General features: G+C 38.9%; 1 protein-coding gene across 1 annotated transcript in view; it reads right to left on the bottom strand.

Moving 5' to 3' along the window:
* The window catches only part of TSPAN8 (tetraspanin 8), a 66,706-nt gene extending 59,645 nt beyond the window's left edge, over window positions 1-7,061 (bottom strand). The window contains exon 1 of the mRNA XM_019959997.2: window positions 6,980-7,061. The gene's annotated coding sequence lies outside the window, so the exon portion shown is untranslated. The remainder of the gene's footprint in view (window positions 1-6,979) is intronic.
* Window positions 7,062-11,111: the final 4,050 nt, after the last annotated feature.

An 11,111-nucleotide genomic window follows, 5' to 3' on the forward strand; every position in this document is an offset into this window, starting at 1 on the left:
GGGTATGGGGTTTGATTCTAAATGTGATTTTGCCCCTTCTACCATCTTGCTGGGGCTTCTCCTTTGCCCTTGTATGTGAGGTATCTTCTCAAAGTCACTCCAGCCCCACAAAGCTACTTATTAGGTACCCAATTTAAAAATGGGCAAAAGACCTGAATAGGCATTTTTTGGAAGAAGGCATACAGATGGCTTATATTACATGAAAATACGTGCAGCATTGCTAATCATCAGGGAAATGCAAATCAAAACAATAAGATATCAGCTTTCACCTGTCAGGATGGCTATTTTCAAAAAGACCACAAATAACAAGTGTTAGCAAAAAGGTGGAGAAAAGGGAACCCTGGTACCCATCATGGGAATGTAAACTGGTGTAGTCCCTGTTAAAAACAGTATGGAAGCACCTCAAAAAACTAAAAATAGAACTATGATATGATCCAGCAATTCCATTACTCTTGAGTGTATCTGGAAAAAAAAAAAAAACACTAATTCAAAAAGGTTATTTGCAACCTGATGTTCAAAGCAGCATGATTAACAACATCCAATATATGGAGGCAACCTAAATGTCCAATCAACAGATGAGTGGATAAAGAAAATGTGAGGTATACACATGTATACATATAATATATGTATTGTATACATATAAAATGTATATAATGGAATATTACTCAGCTGTAAAAAAGAGAGAGAGAGAATGACATATTGCCATTTACAACAACAGAGATGGACCTGGAGCATATTAGTCTGTAAAAATAACAAAGACAAATTCTGCATGTTTTGACATGTATGTGGAACCTAAATTTTTTTTTAAATGAATACAGTAAAACAAACAGATGCACAGATACAGAGAAGGGAGAAGGAAGTAGGGAGGGTCATATAGGAACAGGGGATTAAGAGGTACAAACCACTGTGTATAAAATGAATTAGATACAAGGATGCACCATACAGCACAGGGAGGATAGCCAATATTTAATAATAACTTTAAATGGAGTATGCTGCTGCTGCTGCTAAGTCACTTCAGTCATGTCCGACTCTGTGCGACCCCATGGACTGCAGCCCACCAGGCTCCCCCGTCCCTGGGATTCTCCAGGCAAGAACACTGGAGTGGGTTGCCATTTCCTTCTCCAATGCATGAAAGTGAAAAGTGAAAGTGAAGTGGCTCAGTCATGTCCGACTCCTACTGACCCCATGGACTGCCGCCTACCAGGCTCCTCCGTCCATGGGGTTTGCCAGGCAAGAGTACTGGAGTGGGGTGCCATTGCCTTCTCCGTAAATGGAGTATAAGCTATAAAAATATTAAAACACTATGTCATACACTTGAAACTAATATTATAAATCGACTATTGTTTAATAAAGGTAAATAAATAAAATTAAGTCACAAAAAAATCAAGGATTAGAATATCTTTGGATTTCTTAGCAACACAAAAACAATGTTTCAAAATTCTGATAGAAAGTGCCTTCTGATTCAGAATTCTATGTAGAGACATACTAAAAGACTGCAGAGATTTTTAGACATGCAGGAAACCAAAATATTTACATCCCCTACGTACCCTTTCTCCAGAAGTTACTACAAATATTCTGCCAAGAAGAGGGTATAGAAACAGGAAACCCACCTCAAGGGTTAGGCAGAGGAAATCGTGAGTGATGAGCTAAGACTACAGAAGGACAGGCATGTCACAGCCAGTCAAAACTGAAGCAGGTCAGAAGTTCCAGTAAAGAAGTCTGCAAAAGGTGAAACTGATAAAATCCCTGGTGTGTTTTGAGGGATTGAATCAGTTCATAGAAAAACTAAGCAAATGAAGACAAGTTAACTCCAGGGAATATTTTAAAAGTGTGCAGGAAAGAACATCTAATCCTGTGCGTCCCCTGTGAATGACATTTAAAAGTCATAGCCATGTGACACCAAAATTGGTCTTTAACTATACAGGAAAGGGAATTCTTGGAAGTACATGTGTGAAGGACAGAGTCAGCAATAGAAGAAACCTCATTTTTCATGGAAGTGGTCAATAGATAGAGCCTACAATGTAAAAATCAAGGAGTAGTATGCTACATAAAGATATTAAGAGTAAAAAATAAAAGAAATAAAAGTGTGTTGCCCATGGGCTGCCAGAGAGGCAAAGTCTGGGGTTTTGTTATAAGCTTCGGAAAACTATCTGACCCCTTAAGCTGAAATTTTAATCAAATTTTACATTTTGGTAAAAATGTAAACTAAATTTTTAAAAAGTGAATGGGAGTTGAGGACATTGAGATAATTACACATGAGTTTTGGATGAATTCGGTGGAGGAAGAAAAAGTAAGGTGGGTAGGTAAAGAAAGACAAGAGAAGTTTTTTAAAAATACAGAGAAGTGAGACTTCCCTGGCTGTCCAGTAGTTAAAACTTTGTCTTCCAACGCAAGGAGTGTGGGTTAGATCTCTAATCAGAGAACTACGATCCCACATGCCTCAGGGCCAAAAAAAAAAAAAAAACCCAAAACATAAGACAGATGCAGTATTGTAACAAACTCAATAAAGACTTTAAAATGGCTCACATTAAAAAAAAAAAAAGTTTTATTTAAAAAAATAATGAGATTCTTGAGCATTTACATAAGTCATAATGTCAGAGTCAGAAAATGGGAAGAAGTCACAAGTATAAATGCGAGAGGAAACTGTAAGGGAACAGGGTCCTCCCCTTGATGGAGTAGGGAGAAATGACTTGGAAAGCACAACTTTGCACAGAAGCGGGGACACCTCTTCTGAAATTTGAGGAGGGGTGGGAAAGTGTGTGTGCCTACAGACAAAAATGAAGTAATCTTGGGAGGGAGAAGCAGGAAAAATACAACGGTCTAACACCAAATTCTCAAAATTCAATGAACTCTGAGATTTGAATTTTCACTAGACATTTGAGATACTCTTTCTAGTATCCAAAATCAGTCTCCACTATTTTTGTTATTATGTTGTGAAGTCAGTGCACTCAGTGATCCCTGACCTTTTCAAGTCACTCATGCAGCAGTAAATGTGGGTTTGCATTCACGTATACACACACACCCATACCTCTTTTACTTACTGACAGGCGCCTGCTTCCCAAGAAATTATGCTGATACCATAGCAAAGAAGGCTTTGGAATTTTCTTGTAATTGAAAGAAATCTATTCCTGTTTGCATCTCTAAAGGATACAGCAGCAGTGGTACCTTGTGGCAGCTACCAGCTCAACTGCACTTAATTTAGGTCTGGCAGTTCAACAAGAGGTTCATCAAGTTACACTTCCTGTGCATCTCTAGAGCCATGTTAATCGATCATGCCAACAACAGTGTCAGTGTCCTGTAAGATCACATCTTCCAAATGATAAATCATTAGCCAGGGAGCAATAAGTAATCAATTGTCTCCATCCTATTTGATGGAGCTAAAATTTCAATTTCAGCTTTCTCACATTTATGTGCCTTGTAAAATTCCTGGTTGCACTTTAAACACAAATAACTATCATTAATGGAGAATTTATAATGTGTCAAACACTGTTTATGTTTTGTGTATTCATGTCAGCATTTTACTTTCATTAACTTATGTTATTCTCCTAACAGCCACCTTAGAGCAGAAGTAGAATATGTACTGGCCTTGCTTTAAGGAATGTGAAGTGACTGAGCCAGGATTCAAACTCAGGCATGTCTCCCTCCAGAGTCCTAGAATAGCAGATACTACGCCTCTCTTGCTCCCAGGGCACAGGGGCAACAGAGTGAGGTTTAGGCTAAAACCTGGACAGTGGTCCATTGGAAAAGGCCATTTCTCCTTTTTGCTCCACAGCATATTTGATGCAAGCCTTTAATAGAGCTGACATCTGCTACAAAGCTTATATAAATTCTCCCTCCTATTACAGTCTTCCTGAATTCTTTAGGGCTTGGAGATGACTCGTGTGTGTGTGTGTGTGTGTGTGTGTGTGTGTGTACATGTATGCCCATATGCCAGAAACTCTATGTTACTTTTTCAAATTTAGCAATAACATTATGAATTATAGAAGTTGGTGCAAAAGTAACTGCAGTTTTTGCATTGTTGAAATTTGTTGTGGTTATGTTATACATCACTTTAATGTACATTTCTGGCTTTTTTTTTTTTTTGCTAATGACATTGCTTTTTTATATTTATTTAAGACTATGAAAATTATGTTAGACAAAAAGCAAATCTGAGCAGTTTTCTTACTTGAGTTCAAAATGGATTGTAAAGCACTGGAGACAACTCACAACATCAACAACACCTTTGGCCCAGGAACTTCTAGCAAACATACAGCACAGTGGGGGTTCTAGAAGTTTTGCGAAGGAGACAAGAACCTTGAAGTGAGGCTAGCCATCGGAAGTTGATGACAATGAATTGAGAGCCATCATTGAAGCTGATCCTCTTACAACTACACGAGAAGTTGCTGAAGAGCTCAACATTAAAATTCTGTGGTCGTTTGGCATTTGAAGCAAATTGGAAAGATGAAAAAGCTCAATAAGTGGGTTCCTTGTGAGCTGACCAAAAAACAAAAAATCGTCATTTGGAAGTGTCATCTTCTCTTATTCTACCCAATAACAAGGAACTGTTTCTCAATCAGATTGTGACGTGCGACAAAAAGTGGATTTTATACAACAACCAGTAACAACCAGCTCAGTGGTTGGATGGAGAGGAAGCTCCAAATCACTTCTCAAAGCCAAACTTGCACCAAAAAAAGGTCACAGTCAGTGTTTGGGGGTCTGCTGCCTGTCTGATCCACTACAGCTTTCTGAATTCTCGTGAAAGCAACACATCTTAGAAGCATGCTCAGTAAATCGAGATGCACCAAAAACTGCAATGCCCGCAGCCGGCATTGGTCAAAAGAATGGGCCCAATTCTTCTCTAAGACAATGCCCACACAGCCAACGCTTCAAAGGTTGAACAAATTGGGCTACGAAGTTTTGCCTCATCCGCCATATTCACCTGATCTCTCACCAACTGACTACCACTTCTTCAAGCATCTCAATAACTTTTTGCAGAGAAAATGCTTCCACAACCTCCAGTATGCACAAAGTGCTTTCTAAGAGTTTGTCAAATCCTGAAGCATGATTTTTACCCTACTGGAATGAACAAACTTATTTCTCATTTGGCAAAAGTGTGTTGACTGAAATGGTTCCTATTTTGATTAATAAAGATGTGTTTGAGCCTAGTTATAATGATTTAAATTTTATAATGATTTAAATTTCAGGGTCCAAAACCACAATTACTTTTGTACTAACAACTCAATTTGTGATTATCCATGGTGCTATGTTTTATGTGGGGAAAACTGGGATTCAAAATGGCTAAGTGATGTATTGTTTAAACAACTCAGAACTGCTGAGCCTAAGAGTTTGGGAGAAAATGCAACATAGAACCACCTTTGAACCCAGCTCCGAATACAAAAGCTGGGAATACAACAGAAGGTACAGCTGTATTTCTCTTATCTGTTGCTGTTATGCAAATGGCCCAAAGGTGATGAAGAGATGTAAATATTTCTCATTAATTTTGTTAAAGACCCTGGATGGCATTGATTTAGGAAATTATATATGTATACCATTAAATGGAGACACACAAAGTGAATCCTTAATGCAGGATTAGGGTACACTCAGCTCATTATTTTTTTATGATAGGGGAATAGAACAAGGATGCTCACTGAACATAAATATAAGATCATACAAAAATTATTCATTAGTCTCATGTTGTACAACACAAGGCTCAACAATCCCTTGGATGCTGAAAACAACTGTGCTTGGTCCTTCTAAAAGACAAAAGATTTCCCTGAACAACTGCATTTCTTTCCTGATAAAGCAAGAGTTTCTCTGCTTCGCAATATTCAAAGGACAGCCTGTTCTCACCAAGAACCAGGAAACAATGCTCTGCTGTCTATGGAAAACTGGCTTCACAAAATTATCCTGACCTTGAGATTTTTTGAAGTAGAATCAATGTGAAAACTGTCCTTGGGCACCTCCTTTCCCAAAACAAAAGTTTCATGGGAAATTTCCACTACCTGAACTGTTTAATCATGGTTTCTACTTTCCTCACATCTTATTCTTGTCTATTGAAAAAGCCCTTATTTATTTCAGTTGGAGCAGACAGAGGACTGGCATACACAAAGTCACTGTAATAACTCACACCCTCAGGAGTTAGAAAAGGATAATTCAATTCTTTTTAAAAATCACATAAAACTATATATTCTTCCTATGGTTATCTGGCTGTATACTCCAAATCTAAATATACTAAGGACATCAAAAAATAGAGTATGCTTGTGCATGCTATATGCCATCTTCAGAAAGCTCTGCCTACTTTAACAGACTTTTATTTTTTTCCACAAAGAAGATTCTAGAAGCTATACAAGCCTATCTTGTTAGAAAATAAAAAATAAATTTGCACACTGATGCCAGCTAAACCCACAATCAACTTTAAAATACAGTTCCACATTCATAATTATGCAAAACATCCCAAACCTGAGGCTGTCACACCCAAGGGAAACCCTTAAACTTAAAAATCTCATCACTTATATGACTTTCAGAGATTTGTACTCTTCTCTCATTTCAAACTACATCATATGTTACAGTTTCATCAAAGCAGTTTGTTTCATTTAAAATATCTTCAAGGAGCTTAGCGAGAACAGCTGCAATGCAGGTCCCTCCTCTCACAGGAATACTACTGAGTGTTCCTTTCTGTTTTGTCTTCAGACTAGACTTGATTAACCAGATTTCTGGTAAGTGTGCTCAGACACCTGTCTCCATGTTCAAAGTTAACTGTTGTTTGTCTCACATGAGTATAAGAGTGGATAACAACTTTAGTGTACTTTTTATAGGGAGAATGAACAAGTTTTAACAGTCAGAAAGGAAGGGAGGAAGGACAGGAGGGAAGGAAGAAGAGAAGGGAAGAGAGAGGGAGAGGGAAGAGGAAGAACTTTTTATAAGAGATTGCCCTGATTGCTTTTTATGGCATAACTAATCAACATACTTAGTTGTATTGTCATTAGCATTAATCAGTTACCCTGGGACAGGAGTCAGTGTAGAGACAGGAAGCACCCATTTGCTCTGCGGACTTCAGTATATGAAATATAGTGATGCTATCTTACATACATTGTCTATTGTGACATCATTTGGCCAATGAGCCCACACTCTTCGAGTTAGAACCTGTAAAGTGCCACTGTAAGCCCTCCTCCTGAGCAACCCCACCCTGTTCCAAACTGCCCCACCCCACCCCGTTATACCATTATTTGAATAATCTTACTCCATTATGGTTTGTTTCAAATTGGTTACAATTCAACAAACTATTTTCTGCAAAAAACCAAGACATATAGTCAAAAGTAAAGGAGCAAATTAAAATATTTTAGCTGTTAAGATGAACATAAATATATTATGCCTCCCTGGTAGCTCAGTCTATAAAGAATCTGCCTGCTATGCAGGAGACCCGGGTTCCATCCCTGGGTCAGTAAGATGCCCTAGAGAAGGAAATGGCAAACCTCTTCGGTATCCTTGCCTGGAGAATCCCTTCAGTCCTTGGGGTCACAAAGAGTAAGGTACAACTGTGCTATTTACACTTTCACTCTAATAAACTAATCAGATGTTTGTCCATACAGTATACATAGAATCACCATCAGTAAAGCAGAACTGCCATGAGTGAATCCTGAAAATTAAAGGGAATGTTGACACTAAATTTACACACAATTTGGGTGTGTATCATTAATCTTTTAATTCGTTTTAGTTTCACACATCTGGTCCTCTTTGTTTTCCTGTGAATTTTTGTATATAAAATAATACTAGTTAACGTCAGAAGCTTGACATTGTTCCTTTGAATTGTCTAAGGATGTAGCTTTACAAATGTACTTCTTTATTGGGGCAACATATTCCGAAGAGTGGGGCTTCCCTGATGGCTCAGTGGTAAAGAAGCTGCCTGCCAATATCAAAATCAAACTGCAGGAGATACAGGTTCGATCCCTGGGTGGGGAAGATCCCCTGGAGAAGGAAATGGCAACCCATTCCAGTATTCTTGCCTGGGAAATCCCACGGACAGAGGAGTCTAGAGGGCTACAGTCCATGGGATCGCAAAAGAGCCCAATAGGACTTAGCGACTAAACAACAATTTAGAAGAGTAGAGACTCATCATCTCCAGGAAGAATGGTTTAGTTATAAAAACTAGTGGTGCGGAAAGTACAGTGTCAAAAGCCATTAACTCTGACTCACACTGCCACAACCTGTTCACATGGCAGCCTTGATCACAGGTGCATCACTGCATAGTGGGGCATCCTGGGTGGCTCAGACAGTAGAAAACCTGCCTGTACTGTATACACACATCCTGTATTTTAAGAGGTTCGTATCTCTGGGGAAACAAAAATCTCTGTAAAGCAGAAGTGTATGTATCAGTGGTTCACTGATTGGGGTGAGAATCTCAGAGCATAGATGCTTTCAGTATTAGTTCTAAGCTTCATCCAGGGACAGTCTCATCTTCTCAAGTGAAAGAGTTAGAAAAAGATTCCCCCAAGAATCTTTTAATTAGCCACAAATGAAGAAAGTAGACAGATTAGACTTAATTTAATTAGCTAAATGCCTGTATATTGCTTTTCCAGGGAAATGAGTAAAAAGAAGAACCCCAGACTGAAAACTATAAATGCATTCTTCACAATATCGTACATATGGTAGTCCCATTCATGGGTAGCAGCATAATGCAATGAGGTGTCAGGTTCTGGGTTTTTTCTAGACCTGGTTTTCCCATTCAGTAGCTATATGATGTTAGAATGGTTGTCTAAATTCTCTGGGCTTTCATTTGTTCATATTTTCCAAATGCATAGGAACTGTGTGTCTTGCTTTGTCCTGTAATCATAAAGGTTTTTAAACTCAGTCACTGAAATGTATACAGAAGGGGAAAATTACATTGTAAGACTGTTATGCTGCTGCTAAGTTGCATCAGTCGTGTCCGACTCTGTGCGACCCCATAGATGGCACCCAACAGGCTCCTCCATCCCTGGGATTCTCCAGGCAAGAATACTGGAGTGGGTTGCCATTTCCTTCTCCAAGACTGTTATAAGACTATTACAGCTTCTGCTATTTCTGTTTCATTATTCCCAGGCAAGGCACCGGGAACATACCACTATTACCAGGCAACCTAGATGGCTCGACAAGCTTTCTTGTCCAGTATTAATATCCACTGATGCAATTAATCAAGCTAGCAGAACTTCCAGAGAAAACAGATGCCTACAAGGGAAAAATGGTATGGATCTGCCTCACAGTGATTTCCAGGCAGCTCTCCTGGTGGATGCCAGATGAGTGACTAAATCGGGATTCAGCGAACTTTCCCTGTGGAAGGCCAGATAATAAATATTTTAAGTTTTGCAGGCCTTTGTCAAAGCTATGTAACTCTACCATTATTGTACAAAAACGGTCATAAACAATATGTACACGAAAAGTATGGCTCTGTTCCAATGAAACTTTATGGTCACAGATATTTAAATTTCATAATTTTCACATATCACAAAATATTCTTCTTTTTTTTCCCCCTCAACTGTTTAAACATGTAAAAGTCATTCTTAGCTCTTTGGTATACAAAAGCAAGCATTCCCCAGTATTTGGGCCAATGACCTTAATTTGCAGATCTCTAGATGAATGTTAGGAAATTATAGAGGCTTTTCCTCTGGCTCTGTTGAGATGTCTGTCTGGGTTACACTGTGTGGTTATTCACTGTTCTCAGCACTGATTCCCCTGGCAAGGGACAGTGTGAAAGTGAATACACCGAGAGAGAAACCAAACCACACCAAACATCTCACAGGTGGCACCAAGACAAAGGTGAGCAGTGGATACAAGTCCGAAGCCAGGTGGCAGGTACTCTGATCTCTGATCCTGCCTTCACCCCAGAATCACCATGAGACTAAAGGGAAGATAACAGTGGGCGCCCCACACAATACAGGCAATGCCACGTTGGTGTCTGCACATGAAACACAGCATTCTGCTCTCTAACAGAGCTTATCTAGTACCTTGATCATCGGCTCCTGAACTGGTTTCACAGGCCTTGGAGGCCCCCTGCCCATTATAGAGGGGAAAATTCTGTTTAATACCATGTACACTCAGTCTTACCTCTAACTCCCTTTGGAAATTGCAAATACTTCTCAAAAGAAAAAAAATTCAGTAAGTCACCAATGTTTGTGTTGATCAGATTATTTTACTCAGGGCTTAGAGCAAACATAAACATGTGGTAGAGGCCTGGGGTGAATAGACATTCAAGGAGAAGAAAAAAGTCAACAAGAAGAAGGAAGCACCCAAACTTGATCAGTTTCATAGTTCAGACTAAGTGGATTCTTGCCATTTGTTCCATAGCATTTACTGAGCTCTTCCTCAATTCAAAGTTGGAGACCAGAACCTTTACCTTCATGATGCTTACAAACACAGAAATATGATTGAGCATTATCCCTGTGTTAATAATAGCCAATTTTAAACTAAAAGGTCAACTGGACCCTAGAAAGAAAGTCAGATTTAGTTGGGAATTTCAGAAGTATCCATTTTCACTCAAAATAGCCTATAATCAAATCTGCAGTATAATGATACACTGAGTTGACTGCCTACCAGATCCTTTTGCTTATATTTTTTTCTCACATTTGTAACCAGAATACATTGGTTGTTCAACACTAATGTAATGGTTGTGATGGTCAATCAACCATGTTCAAGAAAAATACATAGAAAGAAAGTCCCAATTTAAGTTTGGCAAGATTTCCTACCATTTGCTTCACTAATATTTTGTGGTAGGAACAAAGCTCAAGAAATTCTCTGTGGAACACTCAGCTCATTAAAATATACACTAATTATGCCACTAACAGTGGCATATACAGCCATTACAGCCATTATTATGGCCATATACAGCCATTAACATATTGCCCTATCAGTGTTGGAAAGGCAGATTGATTGGAAATGTCTAAGAAATAGGGGTAACACCAAGGATGAAGTAAAGTCTAGAGGCAGGTGGGTCCAGATCTGAGTTCTGGTTCAACCATCTACTAGCAGTGTGACCTCACCAAGTGATGTCCACTTCCCAAGATTCAGTATTCTCATCTGCAAGACACAAGTAGGAATTCATCCCTACAGGTTGTTGTGAGAATTCCACGGCATGCTGTCTAGAAGAGGGTGTTCAGGAAAGC

The sequence above is a fragment of the Bos indicus genome, chromosome 5, assembly GCF_029378745.1.
Source record: "Bos indicus isolate NIAB-ARS_2022 breed Sahiwal x Tharparkar chromosome 5, NIAB-ARS_B.indTharparkar_mat_pri_1.0, whole genome shotgun sequence".
NCBI classification, from domain to species: Eukaryota; Metazoa; Chordata; class Mammalia; order Artiodactyla; family Bovidae; genus Bos; species Bos indicus.